We start from the raw sequence: 19,239 nt of genomic DNA on the forward strand, positions 1-19,239 counted from the left end.
GCTCACGCGGCTTAAGAGGCTGCTTAATTTCATTGTAGACATCTGAGCTCTGGCTGGAGCCTGGGCTGTAGGACTCTGCAAAGTAGGGGGGGGAGCAGCTCCAACCCAAATCCAGATGTCTAGAAAGCAGCGAAATTCCCCTACAGCCCAAGCCCCCTCAGCCATTCTAACATGAATCCCCTGATACTTCAGAAGGGCCTCTCAGGCAATGTGGTGTACAGAAACAGGATAGTCCTGCCCTTACTGCCTCTAGAGAAATGCATCTCACTCTGCTCCCTCCAGCAGCAACAAACACCTGCTCCATTCCATGTCTTCTCCATTGTTCTCCAGGGTGATTGATGTACCCAGAGGTAGGTGCTGTCTTTGCTCTTCAGCATGATTTGCATCCAAGTGTATATGCTTGGTCCTGACAACCCCTTCATGTTCTGGAACCTGTGGAGGGAACTAAGCAATATTTCAAGGCTTCCCAATTTGTTTCTTCATGCTCCTTGGTGCTCTGTTGGAGAGTACACCACAAAGGGCCAGAAAGCTCCAGAAGAGCAGCTATTAATATGACTACAGGTGTGCAGACAATTTCAGCATCTAAATCTGTACTTCTTCATTGTCCCTCAGTCTTTCCACTAATCTATTGATGGACCACAGACTTTTGCAGAGTTTCCCTCCTCTTCTTTTCTAAATGGACTCTGCTCTATTAACATCCATTCCCAGAGATTAAATTAGGGAAAGCTCTCCCTCCTATGCTAAAGGAACTTCCTCTTGTTCCCTCTTATTTCAGCCTATTTTAACCACAGCATCTTTGTGTGATGTTACCATATGTATTTCCCTACCTTGGCCTCTATTTCTACAGCTCCAGAACATCTCTCATCTATTTCCTGCTGGAGGCCCTATTGTCTTCTCTGAATCAAGACTTAAAAAATGGATGAGACACCAATGTGTAATCTGGTCCTTTTTTTGCTGACCCCACCAGTACAAAGGGTCTGTTAAAGGCAGCAGAACCAATTTATTGGAAAGTCTGTGTGGTATCAGGGGTTCCCTAGAACTTGGATAGCTGATTCTATGCCAATGCCTCCAGGTATTTAAAATACTGGCTTGCAGTAGAATCACTAGTCTTTGGAAATTCCTAGGTGGCATATCAGCCCTTGGAAGCTATAGCCATTCAGTATAGAGAAGGGCAACCCTGAATCCTTGTTAAAATGTGCCAGGGATGGGAATGGCATAATATCCAGACCCGTGATTGGGGAACAGCGCAGAACTCTTTCATGACTCCCTAACTTTCATGGCACCCAATAGCAACTGGGCATAGCTGAGAATCTCACTGCATTTACCTCATTATTCCTCTCCTTCCTGTCTTTTCTGTCACTACTGATGTCTACTGCCCTTCATCTTACTGACTCAAAATCTTAGAGTAACCTTCACCTTTTTTCTTCTTCTCCCCCCCACAATCTCCAGACAATAAGTCTTCCAGTTTCTTCCTCTTTCGTATCGCCAAAACCCACTTTTTCCTCACTATTGTCACTGCTAAAACTGTATGTGTGCGCCTTGGTTATTTCTCCTTTTGATTACTTCATCTTTCTCCTTTCTTGCCTCTCCTATTGTTACCTCTGCTTTCCAGTCTATTCATAACTTCCTCTTCTGCCACACTGGCTTCACCTCGCCCACACTTTTCATTGATTTCCTGTCTCCTACTGCATCAAATTCAAGTCTTGCCTATCATCATCTGCAAGACTCTAGAGTATTTCAAGCAGGCATGGATTTCCCCCAATCCACCCTCTCTCTCTCTCTCTCTCTCTGTACTGTCTTATCCCCTTGCCCTACCCATCTCTAGTTTCCACTGCATTCTTAGCTTCAACGCTTTTACTCTAATGGCGTCTTTTGCCTCTAAAATGCCTTACTTCTAAGATTCCATCTTTCCTTTTTCTGCATCGTTTGCTGTGCATATTTGTCTTTAGGGTCAGATCTTTGGGACAGGGAACTTGTCTCTTTGTTTATGTAGCATATTTTTGTGCTTTTATCTTTTCACTAGATAACAGTATGTTTATGATTACACTGGATAGAACAATTACTACTTCTTTATACTTGATACTTTTAAAAAAATTTAAAAGCTTGTTGAATCTGTCCTGTCCCTTTCAAAACTTGGGGAAGAAGTCACTTCTAGCCTTGAATTTTAAAGGAGTATCCTTTCTTAGCCAGGAGAATTGGACACTTAGTTATGGTTTATTAATCTGTTGTTCTTTAGTTTTTACAAAAAGATTGCTATTCTTCTTTTTCTCCAGTTTCATCCCTTGGTAAATTCAGTATTGTGTATTAACAAATTTGATGCAATAACCCTTAACTACATTTTCCTCAAACTTGATAATTTCTCTTTAAAGAGGTCATCGTGTGCTAGATTCCCTAACATTTCACTCAACTTCACAATCTGAATTCTTACCTTGGATTGCCATACATGTTAACAACACATACTATACTTTTCAAATAAAAATGTGTGTTGGTAATGCACAGTATCTTGCTGAGATAAGAATTATGATTGTGCAGTTGTACGTGTTCTGGAAGAATTGTTTGAATGCCGTGGTTTGTTGTATAGTGGAATTGAAAAGAAATGTAGGTTGGAAGAGAATTTGGGTACATCTAGGTAGCATGATGTCTAAGTGTAAAGCATATGAACTGAGGTTGGATTGAATGATAATGTAGCCTTGACTATATTTGATTTTAGTGTCTCCATCACTAAGAAATGCACTTGAGCAGCCATAATTCTAAGTTAAAATAGTTTCTGTGTGTTTGTTGGAGCCTTTATATATTTCAGTTGCTTGTTAACCAGCAACCTAAGATGACTGCATCAGACAGAGAAGGATAATTCTAGGTAAGTAGAATAAACTATCTATGTTAGTTTTAACGTAGAGAAAACCGGTGTATTTCATTGCACCTATCTTTATTCTTTTTCCTTTTATTTCAATACAGGATATGAAATTATTGCAGATATGTATTTTCACTAAGCTTTAGGAAAATGGGGTGCCCTGTTATCTGTTCATCCAATAATTGCTCATTCCAACTTTGAACTATTCCCTTGATTCACTTTACAACTTTTCATTGGCTCTAATGAGAGCAGGGAATGACCCTTTTTTGTGCATCCAATATTTAAAAACTGAATCTCCTTCATTAGGGAAGAACTACATTGTTCACTTCCTTATCTGACTCTTTAACGACCATTGATACACACAGAAAGCCAACATCAGCTGAAGTTACACATGTGTCATGATTGGATGCTGGATCCCATTAAAATTCTCAAGATGGTTGATAGTAATTTTTATGCAGAATACTCTAAATAATTCAACACGATTGGCAACTCTGAAATGTCTTAGCCGGTCTGATATATTAGCAAATGTTAGGAGTTAGCAAAGATAATTATTATGTACAGACTAAGTGTTAATCACTCAGAAAACTTATTTCCAGCACCATGTTATATAAATGTGCACTGGAACTTTCAGAAGTAGCTTTTATTACAGGTGAATGAAACTTTAGGCACAAATCTAATACATGCATTTCAATTTTAGTGGATTAATATATATAGTCCTTTCAACATCATTTCCAAGCTTTTTGAATTATATAACATTGTGCCTTAATGGCATGATTTCCATTATTTGAGTTTGCTGACGCTAGAATAGTGCTTATTTATTGCTTTCAGTGTGGTATTACAATATTTGTTCATGAAACTAAATGGCATAGCAATTCCTGTTAAAGAACCATCAGGAAACAAAGACTCTCTGAAAACCAATTTAAATCCTGGAAAAAAAATAGGTTTAATAATTGTTTTTGTGAAATGTATAGTAAGTGATTTCTGCTTCTCTTTTATGATTTGTGAACAGGGTTGTACAGATTCTTTTACCATGGGTCTATTCTCAAGCTACCTTTCTAGCAGAAGGATGTATGTATTGCTAGTAATCTCTATAAATTCACTGCAGGTTATGTGCTTCAACAACACACTTAGCTAATGCTACTCAAGAAAATAAGCGCAAAAGGAAAAAAAGAATGTTGTCTTTATATACTTTAAATAAAATGCATCTTGAATAATAAACATGAAATGCTGTATAAACACATCCTGGAATTCTGTGGTTGAAAAATCTGCTGAACTGGTAAGGAGCTGCTATGTAAATTCAGAATTTCTGTTTATTTGCAGCTTCTTATTAGTGTGATACTGTAAGTGTCTGGATACTATCATTTACCTAGGCTTGATGGTTAGCACACCCAGCTACAGAAGGGTAATCTTACTAGGGGTAGAAGTAACTCTTGGGGCTAGTGTCTTTTCTTATGGACTACTGAAAATCAGAAAAATTTGGTATTTGAATTCAATGGAAGCTGGAACATGCTTAGCATTGCTAACCTTCCAGGATTGTCCTGGAGTCTTCAGGAATTAAAGATTACTCTTTAATTAAAGATTATGTCATATGATGAAACCTCAAGGAATATAGCCAACCAAAACTGGCATCCCTAATTTTATGCTCTCATGACTCAGATTTTCGGGTACTGGATCACACTGACAGCATTGTTGAACCTCATTGCTTGTCTAGGGGCAGCTCGCTAAGGAAATAACTGGTTAACTTGTTTCTTGACTAGCTGGTTGGGGGGACCTTGGCCCCAACTCCTCTTTGCTCTCATTGGGATGCTTTGTTTCTTAGATTGCAGTGGGATATAGCAGATCCTGTGTCAGAAGGGTGGCGGAAGCAGGGATTATGGTTGTATTTATTCATGGCACATGGGTGGAGGAGGGAGGCTTTTTGTATTCTTGCCTTGTCTGTCTCTTGTGCAGCTGAGCCTAAATGAGTAAATCTTTAAGTAATGCTGGACCATATGATGCCATTGATTTTTAAACAGAACTCCCCAATGAAAAGATTGCTTAGCAATCAATGGTGTGAGAAGCCTCTTCCCTCCATATATTGTAATATATCAATGTTTATTCTCACCTCCAGTATCTGTTATGCAAATTCAGCCTCATCCCACTTCAAAATGAGTTGCCTAGGTCTATGGTTTTCTTTATCAGAGATGGATATTTGTTTGCTGGATCCAAAGCTTGTGTAAATGGCTGTAGCTCCATCTATGTCAGCCAAGGATCTAATCCAGTGTTTGGCATAGTAATTAATTGCTCTAAAGAGAAAATTCCTGCTGAACCATCCTAACATAATTAGTTGGAAGTCACTGAAAATAATAGGTCAAACTCTGCTGTTTATTAGAATAGTAAAAACTCCATTAAGAAAGGTGGGGTTACACTGGTGTAACTAGGGGCTGGTCAACTTAAGTTATGCTACTTCACTTGCATAACTTATACAACCAAAGTTGATGTAAGTTAGGTCAACGTACAGAGGTGTCCACATCACACTGAGCCACTCTCTCGCTACTTACCATATGCTTCTCAGGAAGCAGGAGTACAGAAGTTGACAAGAGCACTCCGCCATCAACACAGCAGGCCTTCATCACATTGATTGCAGCAGTACCAATTTAGCTTGCCATGTCCTTAGATATGAATTTGGATCACTGAAATAAGATAATCAGTTATTAGTATACCTTCTGACTATGTCAACACAGCAGCGTTACTAAGGAATAATTGACCTTATTCTGAAATAACAAAGAGCATGTCTACACAGCAAGCCATTATTTCGAAATAATGGCAAGCTGGAGGACTTCTTATTCCAACTCCTGTAACCTTCATTTCACAAGGAGTAAGGGAAGTCAAAGGAAGAATGTTCTTCCTTAGATTTCCTACTGTGTAGAATGTACTCTACCTCCCTACCTTCAGCACCAACAGCCGAATTAAGCTATTTCGACTTCAGCTATACAATTGACATTGCTGAAGTTACAAAGCTTAATTCGAATTTTGCCCTGCTGTGTAGACATGCCCTCAGGAGTCAAAAGCTAGATTTTCAACTAACTTTGTTCCCCTTGTACACTAAGTCCCCATTATAGAGATATAAATATCTAGTTTTATATGATTAAATAGTTTGCATGTAAAATTGGATTATGTGGATGCAGCTGATACAGAAACAGATTTTGCAGGTGCCATTTGGGCAAACATATATGTAAATTTAGCCCTTGCACATTTGTTCAGGGGCTACATAATGTAAAATGCCTTCCAATTAAAATGGCTCACACGTTCCCTGGGGTTTCAGTCCTGAATATTGCAAATGTATTTAGCTGTGAGATTTAGATGTCCTTGTTACATACACACATAGATAAAGGGAGAGACTGCATTTAAAAAAATCTACAACCATGCTTTTTTTTAACTTTCGATTGCCAACAAGTAAAAATGAATTTGTCTACAGTTTAATAATAAGCTAGTTAAGATACAAAAGAGAACAAAGAGTTATTTTCAAAAGCCATTGGTAGTTACAACATAATGGTTTCATTATCTAAAGTTCAGTCACAACAAGGACAAAAAAATCTCTCTTGTGTACACTGAAGTGCTTTTCATTTTTGAAAAAAGAAAATCAATAGCATATTCACACTAATGTTTGCTTGCATAAAATATTGACCAAAGTCACATTGGGTTTTACATAAAGACTTGAAAGTAATCTCGATTATCTGAAAGGTTCTAATTGTTTTTTTTATTATTATTATTTTTTGCAACCTGAAAGAGTAATGAAAGGACAACTTAAAAAAAAGCATAACTATATAGTTATTTTATAACTGGCACTAACAAATTTCGCCAATTACCATGTCTATTCTGTAAGCAATGAATGTGTGGCTCCCAATTAATCTAGTGTACCTTCAGGCAAGGTCTAAATCAGCTGTATACAGCTAAAGCAATTTGCACACAGCTACAAGCAAATTGGAAAATAAGTGTTTCACACTACTGCCTATCTTTTCAAGCCAAGTACACAATCAGTGTTCTGGCAGCAGCCCTTCATCATGTTATTTGCAGCTATCAATTTTAATTATAACAATTATTGATTAGTTGGGAAAGTGAATAATCTAATGTTCAGATGAAGTTGGTGCTGCGGCAGGGATCTTTTGTCTTTTTATGCATAGGTCCATTCAGTGTTAAGAAATATCAGCCAGAGAACTTATCTGTATCATGCCACTGAGTTTACATAGCTGTAACTGAGGCTGTGCCAGTGGGTTTTACACCGAAATGCTATTTTTTAGAATTTTAAAACTGTGTGGCAAAAATCTGATATAAACTGAATCATGGCATGTAAGGGAGCAATCCTCAAATTTAGGTCCACGTTTCAAAATATAGGGGCCTAAACCTATGCCCCTGCATTCATATGAAAGCATCCAAATAATTTTGATTGGCTCCAAAATTGATGCTGAGCACTACAGCTCCAATTTTCTATTTTGATAATTTATCTAATTTTAGGTACCAGCTATTTGTTTTTTTGGCTTGATCCTTCAGTTAAAATAGGAAAGAAATAGCTAACCCTTGCTTGAAAGTGCAAGGGCATGAGAGAATTACTTCAATTCAATTTAATAAGTAAGATATAACAAAACCTTCAAACTTGAGCTAGATCTCAGCCACCACACTTGTGTCTAAACTCTTCCAAAGTCTTGGTTCCTGTATTTTGGTGTAAGGCCATCTCTGTCATCCTCTTTGCCATGTTGTTGAAGATCTTTTTTTTTTTTTTTTAACATTTTACTTTTGGTTTGTGTCATTCAAAATATTGCACTGATGTTAACTTTAAGACAAGGAAGGTATGCAAGGATATGCTAAACGGTCTGCTTCCGCCAAGGCAGAGATGTTAGCATGGCCATGAGGTCACCAGTAGGAAAGGAATGGCAAGGGGAACAGGGAGAGAGAAAGCAGGCCAGGCTTGCATGCAGAGAATGGCCCTAGTTAACTGGAAAGCATGTCCAAGGGAGGCAAGCGTTGGGAGAGTTGGTGGTGACCAAATATCAGACTAGCAAATAGATGGGACCAGAGAGAGACTTCAGCTTCTCAGGGGCTAACTGCTCACTTTGTGGAAACAGTGTTTGAAATTGGCTTGCTCAAATGACACGATGGGTGCTGGGGATGGGATTTGTCAGCATTGATCAAGTATCTGCACCACACACACCCTCTCCCCCAGACAGTCCTCAGAGCCACTCAGAGCACACCACGCGATGCTCTAGCAGTAATTGAAAAGGCCCAGAGCTTCGGCTGCCTCCACTTCAGCAACAGCGCCTCTGGCTGAGAACTCTGGGACCTTTTGAATTGCTGGGCCCCAGTGCAGTTGCCCCTTTTCCTTCCTCCCGCATCTGTAGGCCTGACACTAGTGAACCCACTGAGGGTACAGCTCAATGAGAAAAACTTGGGTTTGAGGAAGCAGTGCATGCAGTACACATAGTCATGCAGAAGTGTGTGAGCAAAATGAAAAATGCCTCTGATACACGATATTGGATACTCTTCCCACTTTTGGAAGGGGAATGACTATCTGGGAGTCCAAACTTGTTTAGTGCCAGGCCCACAAAATGTTATCCGGTCCTGTGAGATAAAGTTTGAGAGGATGATCTGCATCTTTACACACATACATTATGTCACCTAGCAATATTTTTCCCCATGCACATTTTCCCTTTTCTTAGGCAGAATAGATCACATGAGAGTCTTATACATGTGCACACATAGCTAGCTTCATCCAGAATGTAGGTTGACATTTGTGCTGCATTTGTAGCATGCATTTGTGCGTGGCAAGAAATTATGTCTGTCTAAAGACACCAACCAGAATTTAGTCCATTAAATAATAAAATTTTCAAAAGTTATAGCCAATAATTTATCCATGCATCTGAATATTTACCTTTATATTTCTATATTTCAGAGATCCTAATCAGACTCCTATAGAATGTCTCACCCTGGCTGTGTGTAGATATCAGTACTATTAATACAAGACAACTTGAAGCTAATCTGGACAGTGAGAAAAATAAGACATGCATAGGCTGTCCTTGAGAGTATTATTTCTAAAACTGACCTAGCCTGACTAATGTATTCAAGATTTCCTTTGAAAATGAGGAGAAAATTAGATCGGAGGCAAATTTGCTTAAATGAAGCCTCATTAAAAAGCTTAATTTTAGATTTCATTTCATGGTTAGAGATATTTTATACAAATCAATGGGCTAAGGTAAGCCCCAGTACAAACAAACTCAGGTTCCACTGGCTTCAGTTGGGTTTACAATTCTACCAGGATAGAGTTTGATTCAATGGACCGGACCCACCACCATTGTGCAATGACCGCCCTTAACCAGCAGGGGCTGTTGCAGTAGAATAAGGAAGGGATCACTCTCATTTGAGAGACCATACTTTGTGATTTGCAATCCTTAATGGGAATTCTAACCCAGGCAGGCCAGTCTTGTCTCATTAAAACAAAAAGTGTAGTTTTTAATACAAGCCTACTGTAGGCAAAGGAAGGTGAAGTTTTTCAAAGTAAGCCCTAGGCTTCCTCCTTATGTTTACCTCATGATGTTTCTAGGAATGAGTGTATATTATCCATCAGCAATTGAGTGTATAAGATAAGTTGTCCCTTAGTAGATATAAAATCTATCAGAGAAATATTTGTTATTCTGCTTTCACTTCTCATGGGTATGCCAGCTCATCTCTTCTGGTGATGTTGATGTATTTGTGTTGTATTCTAGATAGATTAATTAATCCAGGCTAACATTGTATCAGACAACATCAAGTTGTTGAGGGACATCTATGTCAAAATACACCTGTTATCCTCATGTAAACATGATCTAGGTCTCCAGTACATTTCCCTGACTAATCTCCCTCCTCTGGATATCATTGCTCAGTATGACATGAAGGAAGGGATATTTGGGAACAGTGGTTGTTTGTTTTTTGCATCCACTCCAATCTCCCATCAGGCACACCTGCTACCACTGCAGACCCTAAAGTTAATGACATTGCCATGTATATGTCACAACTGTGAAAAGGGGATGGAGTGGGGTGGAGAAGGGGAAATGACCAGCAGGAAGTTGTAAGAAAGTGTAGAATAAAGATTGTAAATTTTCCTATTTTATATAGTACTTTCTGACCCTGTTCTGTTAGTTGCTTTTCCTACTGTAACCCCACCCATCTATCCTCTGAGCATATCAATTATGCAGATTTATATTCACAATGCCAGAGGCTCTGCTGTCCCTTAATCAGTTCAAATCCAGAGTAACGTCAATGGAGTCAATACAAGTACACTGGTGTGAGGGTATGTCTACACTACAGAGACTATAGCGCTATAGCTATGCCAGCATAATCCTGTAAAGTCGACGAAGACTACACCTATGTGGGAAGGAGGGAAAATAGTGAATTCATCATTGTAGACAGAAGGTAGGAGCATCCTTTCACCACCATAGCTGCATCTACACTGGGAGTTAGATCACCAAAGACATTTCTGTCAGACTCATGACTATAGATTTTTCACACCCCTGAGTACATCCTAGCCTAACTTTGAAGTGCAGACCAGAACTATGTATCAGAAGAATTTGGCCAAACAAATCAAATTCAGGCTTGTTGCCATTCCCATAAAAATTAACAGGAGTTTCTCCTACTTATGCCAGAACTGCCTTTGCCTTTTAAAAAGATAGACAAACAAATAAAGCAAATGTTGCTGTGAAATCTTATCACTGTGGCTGGTATGCAACAGCTGGCACTCCTAAATGCCAGAACTATTCCCCATTAAAATTTGATTTGCTATCAATGAGGCAAGAGCACACACAAATGCCATTCTAATAAGCCCTTGAAAAGTGTTCTATTTTAAATTCAAACCCACTTACCATGTTTGCTATCTACCATGTTGGGGTGCCAAGTTTTAATTTAAGATTTCATTGGAAATGCTGGGTTCTGAATACCAGGCCCTTATGCAATAAGTGGAAAGCCAGGAAAAGCATTTTTGTGTCATGCACTTCAAACCTGAGTCATGGCACAATCACCAGGAGTTCGGAAACACTGTACAATGCAGCACTGAACCTTGGTGCATGGATGACCTGCTTTAACTAAAGGAAAGAATGCATGTGAGCAAAGGAAGTAAAGATGATCTCATTCATGGACTTTTCTCCCATTTATGTGAGGGGAGTTGGTCCCCACAGAACAGCATATCTTTCTCTTGGCCACACAAGGTAATCTGCTTTATTTTCCTCAGCCTTAACCTTTGCCTTTTCCTTAGATTGGCATGTGAGACAATGCCAAGGGCTTTGCACTGTTCCTTTATATTTTAGTTACAACAGTGAGGAGGTGTGGGGTGAAAAATGTTTCCACAACTAAAGAGTACCTTGAGTACAGCAGATCTTTTTGAAATTATTATATGTGATTTGTAAAACTGGATAAAAGAATACACAGCATTTTCAAATTCAGGATGCAACTGTAGCAGCATTAGCTTAAGTCTAAGTTACCCCATTTCTAAGTTTCCCCATTTAAATTAATGATAAAAATAGCTTCTAAATAATAAAAGTCCCCAAGGCAAAACTTTCAACTTATGCTACTACAGGGTAATTCCCTTTGAAACAGTTCTTCTATATATTACCACTTTAGCACCAGCAGCACATTAATTATTGAACAATATGTAAATCATTGTAAAATGAGTAAAAAATTAATTAACCAGCTTTCTTATTTAGACAGGAAATATCTTTTAAAAAAAACCCCCAAAATAACTAATTTTAAAAAAATCTTTTCGGTTTCCTTTGTTTTGCGTGGTCACAGATATTTACAAAGAGAATTATTCAAATGAAATGCTATATGCAGAAAAATGATTTTGTTTCTGTATTTCTATTTAACAATTAATAAAAAATGTTTTTATCATGCCTCTCACTCAAGATTTAACTGTTGTGTTGCAGTTGTTACATCTGGGTATATCTACACTTGCCCCCTAGTTCAAACTAGGGAGGGAAATGAAGCATACCGAAGTTGCAAATCAAGTGTGGGATATTTAAATATCCCACGCTTGATTAGCTTAATTGTGGCCAGTCGCCATTTTAAAATGCCGGTCGCCCAATTTAACTTGCTCTCGAATTAACTGTAACTCCTCTAGCTTCCTGATGTCAAATAAAATACACTTTTTTTCAAAAATATAATCTCTGTTTATTTAACAAAATGGCGGGGGGGGGGGAGGATGAAACTCTTGGGAGACTGGGGAAAGAAGGTGGGAGATGGTAGGGCTAGGGTGGGAGAAGGGAGGGGGAAAACTGGGAGGAGGGACCTGGAAGGGGGAAACAAGGGGAGGAAGGGGGAGGGGAAGCTTAGCAATCAGGGGTGGGGGGTCTCGTCGGGCCACATGTCTCCCAGCACGGTGGGTGCGGGGGCCTCAGTGTTCCCAGGGGGATGAGGAGGAGGGTGTGGAGATTGAGGTGGGGAGTGTGGAGACTGAGGAGGAGGGAGAGGAGGGAGAGGCGGGAGGGGGAGAAGAAGTGGGAGGAGGAATGATAGCTTGGGGGGCAGCAGGTGCTGGAGCAGCACGAGGCAGCACACTCTACACCAGGGTCTACAGATGGGTACAGATGGCACAATCCTGGGCAAGCAGCTCCCTCCAGAACTCCCGTTCTTCCTGTGCCCGCTGCTCCATGATGTGGGCCAGAGCTTACAGGGCACCCAGGTGCTGTTCTCAGTACCCCTGCTGTGTTGTGGTCATCCTGTGGAGCCCTCGGGTGCAGGAGCATGTCCCGGGTGAGGTGGTGCGCCCTGCATGTGCAGCTGGTGCAGCTGTGGAGAAAGAAGAGAAGTGGTCAATTCTCCCTGGGAACACAGTGGGTGAAGCCCAGCTCCCCTCTGCGAGGTGAGGATGACCGTGCCCTGCACCATCAGAGCTGCTGTGCTTGCACAGAGGCCACGGTCGGAATGTCCGGCTATCCCTGGAAGTGGGAGCTGCCCCAAGACCGCACCCATGCCCCTGTGCTGTGTATAGTGCGGCCGAGGTGGGGGGGAGATGTCCCCTGCCTCTGTGTAGAGGGGGCTTGTGAAAGGAGGGCGTCCTGCTGTGTCCCGTCCCCAGGGTCAGGAGCATATCAAGTCTCTTCATACACGCGTGTGGCTATCAGGCCACAGCCCCTGTGTGGCACGCAGCTGGAGCCACCTGCCCAGGGGTGGCACGGCATGTGCTCACATGTGCACAGGTTGCTGCATGATCCGTGGTAAGCAAGGCCCACACGCGTGGTCTCTGGTGTCCCTCCCCACCTCCCCACCCCCCAGGAAGGGGACAGTGATGGCACTTACATGGTGTGGCCTCCCCAGATGACCCTGGTGACTCTGCTGCTGGGACAGCTTGGGGGTCCAGCCAGTGTGGCACCCTCCATGGCAGCTCCTCCTCTGCGCCCCAGTCAGGGCCCTCTGGTCCCGGCTCACTGCTCCCCTGGGGTGGCACAGATTGTCCCGCCCCCCAGGATGCGGTCCAGTCTCGAAGTGTAGGGGTAGATGTCTGCCCCTGCTGAGGAGCTGCCCCGAGTCGCCCTGGTGTACCCCTGCCACAGCTCTTGGGTGCGCCTGAGGCCTTTCTGGGCCATGGTGGCAGCTATGCGGCTGTAGACGGCCGTGTTCCTCCATCTAGTGAGGAGATCATGGACATTGGGGGCCTACCCCCAAACCTCAATAAAATCCGTGATATCCTCACTAGTCCAGGAGGGAGTGCGGCATCTACGACCCCTGGCTGGCTCCCGGGTGCTGGGGGACTGGGCGGGGGATGGCTAGTTGGCACTGGCTGCCCAGCTCATCGTGGGGCCACTGGGTCAGGGGCAGCAACTGCTGGCAGGCCTGGATCTGACATGTGCAGTCTGGCCAGAGTCTACCCCTTTAAGAGCTCCGGGGCTGGGGGAGAGGAGAGGAGTTTTCCTGGTTTGGCCCAGAATGGCCACCAGGGGAAACTGGGAAGGGCTGAAGGCCAGCTAATTTGAAATAAACATCTACACAACGCTTATTTCGAATTAGCTATTTTGAATTTGGCGTTACTCCTCATAGAATGAGGTTTACCAAATTCGAATTAAGTGCTCCGCTCTTTCAATTTTATTTCAAAATAGCAGTTTGCCTGTATAAATGCTATTAGTTATTTCGAAATAATGGCTGTTATTTCGAATTAACTTTGCAGTGTAGACATACCCTTACTGAATAATCATGCTGTATCTGATCCTTTAATATCTAAAATCTAAAGGTTCATTTATAAGAAGAAAAAAAAGGGGGAGAGAGTTAAAATTGTTCAGGAAATCATATACATGCAAACACTGCAAACGTTTCGAATCACATTTTAGCAGCAATGTTACAAACTGCTGACTTGTAAGGTTTCTAGTAACTTCCAAAACATTGGAAGGTCTTCAGGCCATTGATTGAAATGCTCCTTTTATTATAAATCCATAGTGCAATGATCAGAGCAGGAAAGAGGTAAAAATGGAGACCCTTCCAGGGTCATTCTATATTTTTTTTCTCAGGCGGAGAAAATGGTCTCAGTCTTAGGTTTTTTGGAAAGCTACAGCACAAGATGGAGTCCAGGGTGAAATGAGCTGATTGCGTGCCCTTACATGTTTTGATGACTCATAGGATCAGCCATTACCCATATTTTGACTAAAGCATCAACTGGAAGACTCACCAGGTGGGGACAAGTTTCTTCTGTGGCTTGTTATGTTCTTTAATATGTTACCAGCTTGCACAATGTGCTGGTTAGATTGGATGTAAGCTACTTTGTAGATGTTACCCCAGGAGCAAAACATGTTTGAAATACTGGTACATAGTCAATAACTGTAACTTTAGATACAAAGATGATGATACGGTCTATCAAATGTGATTGCTCTGTTTGCATACATGCAACTTTTCCAATATACCTTACATGCTATACTTTGGACAAGATTTGTTGAAATTGTCTAACAGTGGCAATCTTAATGCTATGACATGTTTCAATCATATAGCATCACACTAGGTCCACCTGAAGAAATTAATAGGCAGCAATTTTAAAACAAAAGGAAACAACCTCTTCATACAATGAACAACCTGTGGAACTTGCCGCCATGAATGCTGTAAAGGCCAAAAGTGTGACTGGGCTGAAAAAGGAACTAGGTAAGTTCATGAAGGGGCGCTCCATCAATGTCTATTAGCCAAGATGGTCAAGGCTGCAGCCCCAGGCATGGGGAATCCCTAAACCTCCTTCTGCCATGGACCAATTGAAATTGCTCTGTTCTGTTCATTTTCTCTGAAGCATCTGGCACTAATCACTGTCGGCACTAGAGGAATAACTGGTTTGACCCACTATGGAAATTTTTTATTCATACGCTTGTAAGGAATCTTCACTAAATTTATATGAAAATATACTCTTTATTGAATGAAAAATGAAAAACCCACAATAGTTATGTTAAATATTCATTGGGAGTTGAATGGCATTCAGTAGCTTTTCCAATTAGAAGACAAAAAGCTGACATCTCAGAAACCAATTCTTCTTATATATTTTCTCTTACAAAGATTATTTACAGTCGATCTAGAATTTAAGGTTTGCCTCCTATATACCCAGTGATTTACAATGCAGCAAAATCAGCCAGTTTACATTTAAGATATTTTCATTCCTTTCTCAGTCTCTCACTAGTGTACTTAACACAGAATGATTAAAAGCTGTGTGTTCTGTTAGACCTGTTATAGTGTTTAAACAAGGAAGTCTGTGTTTGTTTAAGAGAATGGGGAAATGGTTATCTTGACAGATTAGACTGAAAAAACAGTACGGCCACAGTCTAGCACAGATGTCCAAATTTGCCACTTGGCTGGTTTTCTGAGGTACTCTAAACAAAACTTGCATGTGTGTTTGTGCCTTGGCTCTGTTTGACACCTGACAGAGGAATGTGATTAAGAGCTACTGCCAGAGCTTACATGTCTCTTGTGGGCAAATGTTTACAGGACTAAAATTCTTAGTCTGTTTAACTGTGTCATAATTAAACTAATGGAGTACAAGGAAATTTCTTTCAGTATCTTAAATACCCTGCTAAGAAGTCATTTCTTCTCCTATTTGAGAGACCAAATGCGCAGAAATCTAAGGAAAGCTCTTCAGAGTTTCCTGAGATTGTTCAGCAGTGCTGCTTCTCCTTTCATTCAGTGGTGGAAAGTGGGGAAATGGAGGGAAAAGGGCCTACATTCTGGTCCCATTGGCAGGCAATTAGAAGCCTAAGTCTCACTGAAAGTCCATGGGACTTGGGCCTAGATTCTCAAAGGCATTTAGGAGCCTAACTCCCATTTAAATGAGTAGGAATTAGGTGCCTAAGTATGTTTGAGGATCTGGACCTAAGTCACTTTTGAAAATAAGTTCCTAAGTTATGTATTAAATGTCTGCTTCACTGGAAAAGAGAAACTCCTCATATGTGGCAAAACAACATATCACACCATCAGAAAAAAGTCATACAAGCAAATCAAGCCTAAACCAAAAAGGAAAATCTGTGACATCAAAAATAAGTGGTGGTAAGAAAAGGCCAAGGAGAACTGAGCTTTATGTTGATAAACATGACTCAACGTGCTTTTTTCAGGCAACAAGAACCTTTTACAGTCCATACTCTCATGGACACACACCAATCCATGCCCAAGGCAGGACAACATATTTTAAGAATCGTGGAGTCTTGGAAGCCAGATGGAAGGAGCACTTTGAATTACTCCTGAACCGTGAGTCACCAGTCTCTGATGCCACTATCAAATCTATAACTCAATGACATGAAAGCGAATGACCCCACTCCTCAAAGAAATAATTCTGCTATATTATCAGCTTTTTTATTATCATCATGTTTTATTATCATATTTGATATTACTTTCATGAGAAAAAGCAATTTTTAAGTCAATGGCAACTTCCCTTCTCTAAAGTCGACCTAGATTTATACGGAGGTTTACTCAGCATTTTTGTGATTAATTAGAATACACAAGTTCCTGAGGCTCCCAAGAACACCTACCGCTATAGTGGCAATGGCAGTGGGCAGACCCCAGCTCCTTTTAAATCACCACCTAAGTCCTGGGAAGCACACTCCAGTCTGGCACCTAATTTTCACTCTTATAATGTGCCAAGTTTGTCATGGCTCCTTCCCCACTCTGGCATGATAAATGCAGAAGTGGGGGCCAGCAAGTGTACCCCAAAGCCTTATCTACCAGGCTTTGGTATAAAACTTCCCCCCAAGATCTTAAAAACCTAGATCTTGGGAATAAAACTTCTGCTGCCACCACCCAAATGTTGATAAAGAAATCAGGGGAAAGATCATTTGGGAAATCTTACCCCTAAAACAAAAATCAAGGCACACAATTAACCACTGCCAGGTTAATAAAAAGAAAAGAAAGAACTTTTATTATTACAACAATATTCCTGTTGCAAACATAATGACTAGATAGGGAGGTAACAAAATATACTCATGGAGAAACTCCATGGGCCTAGAACTTAGTTACAAAGAAAAGCCAAAATATCTTTTAAGCAGTGCCAGATCTCAGATCCCATACCCAATCCATAAAACAATAAAACCTAACGAAACTACCTAAACTTTACCCTACTTACAGAAAATGAAGAATGGTGTCTTGGAGAGAGAGAGAGACATGCTTGTCCCTCTCTGTAGCTGCAGAGAACTCTCCCAGAGACAAAAGGGAGAAAGGAAAAAAACCCAAATTCCTTTGTCCCAGTTTGAAAAGTCCCACCTACATTCCTATTGGTCACTCCACCTGGCTAGGTGTAGTTAATCCCTTAATCCCCAGGCTGCTGGCTAACCCTCATAATCATGACAAGTTCACAAAAGAAATCCAGATTGAGTTTAGTAAAGGAAAAAAATCTGAAACCTTGGAAGTTGCCACAAGACACAGCTGTCACCCACTGGTCAGCTCTACATGATAGCTGAGAGAAATTTTCATAAAGTCAAAATGTGTATGTCTTTCTAGATCACTTTTGAAAATGAGATTATACTCCTGAGTGACTAGGGTTACCAGATGGTTTAAAAAAAATACAAGACACACTTGATCTCAGATGGGGGGAGGAGGAGGACTTAGGACGGGAGGGGATTGGGGCTGGCTGGGAGGAGGTTGGGGGCAGCACGGCTGGCCAGGGGAGATTGGGGGAGGGGAACTGAACAGTGGGAAGGAGGGCTGGCTGGGAGGGATTTTGGGGAGAGTGGGGCTGGCTGGGGGGGGACCAGCCGGCGGGGAGCGAGGCTGGCTGGGAGGGGGTCGGGGAAGTAGGGCTGGCGGGGAGGAAAGAGCGGGGGGGACCAGCTGGCGGGGAACTGGGCTCGCCCAGGCATACGCAGATCCCGGAGTGCTGCCCATCCCACACACAGTCTCGGTAGGGTGCACGGTCAAATCCAACCCCGGGGATTCCATCCTGCCCCAGTCCCGCCCCCACCCTACTCCTCTCTACTGTGTAGTTGCATACTGCCTGGCTGGTGGATACTACCAGCCAGGCAGTACACAACTACGTACTTGTACTCATGATAATAATAAAACATACTTAATTAGAAAATACCGGCCATATATTTGTCTGGTATTTTCTCAATTTGTTTCACGGACAGAAAGCTCAAATACCGGACTGTCTGGTTCAAAACCGGACACCTGGCAACCCTATGAGTGACACAAATGCTTTTGAAATTTTAAACTACCGTGAATAGGAGTTATGAGATTTTTTGCATCCTTTGGTATCTGTGTAGTATATAAGGGGAGACAAGGAAGACACGGATTCATTGTACCCACTGGGCATAACTTGTGAGATTTGAGGTCCCTCAATTCCTACTTTTGCCTATAACTATTTGTGTGTCTCAGCAGGAAAAATGCAAGGATCCACTATTTATGGTTTACCTAAGAATGAGTCTCTCTTTCTTTTTCTTACCTCTAATACTACAAGTGCTACCAGACAGATATTGTGTGCCACAAACCAGAGAGGTATGATAATGGAGATATATTGGAGCTATATTCAGCAGTTCTTCCATCCATAAGTCAAATTAAATGTGGTATGTCCATCATGGATGTAAGTCACAGGATAATGTGAGAAGGGGACTACTTTTGATGTACAGATAACCCCAGTGGACTATAAAGTCCCTACATGAGTAACTACATTTCTTCACTGCTGTGAAATTGAACTTGCTGAGGCTAATTGTCCTCAGCGATTTAAATGTCCATGGAGTTAATGAAGCATCTGAGTCCCACATGTATTCTTTTTGTCTGTCCCTTTTACCAATGTGTATAAGAGGCTGTGAGGAAGCATGGGTTGCAGGATCTTCAGTACAGCCAGTCAGAAAACAGAGTGGATTTTTAATAAATATTTTACCATTGACTCACCCAGGTAACTAGTTTTGATAATCTGCAGCCGGCTACATAATTGAGCTCTGCTTATT

General features: G+C 41.3%; 1 long non-coding RNA gene across 1 annotated transcript; it reads right to left on the reverse strand.

Annotated features, from left to right (window-relative positions):
* Positions 1–298: 298 nt before the first annotated feature.
* On the reverse strand, positions 299–17,631 carry LOC142829870 (uncharacterized). The gene is made up of 3 exons (XR_012904748.1): positions 17,421–17,631; positions 5,392–5,523; positions 299–432 (listed from the first exon to the last, which is right to left on the reverse strand). It is a non-coding gene; the product is annotated as an uncharacterized LOC142829870 (long non-coding RNA).
* Positions 17,632–19,239: the final 1,608 nt, after the last annotated feature.

Source organism: Pelodiscus sinensis, chromosome 6 (assembly GCF_049634645.1).
Source record: "Pelodiscus sinensis isolate JC-2024 chromosome 6, ASM4963464v1, whole genome shotgun sequence".
Lineage (NCBI taxonomy): Eukaryota > Metazoa > Chordata > Testudines > Trionychidae > Pelodiscus > Pelodiscus sinensis.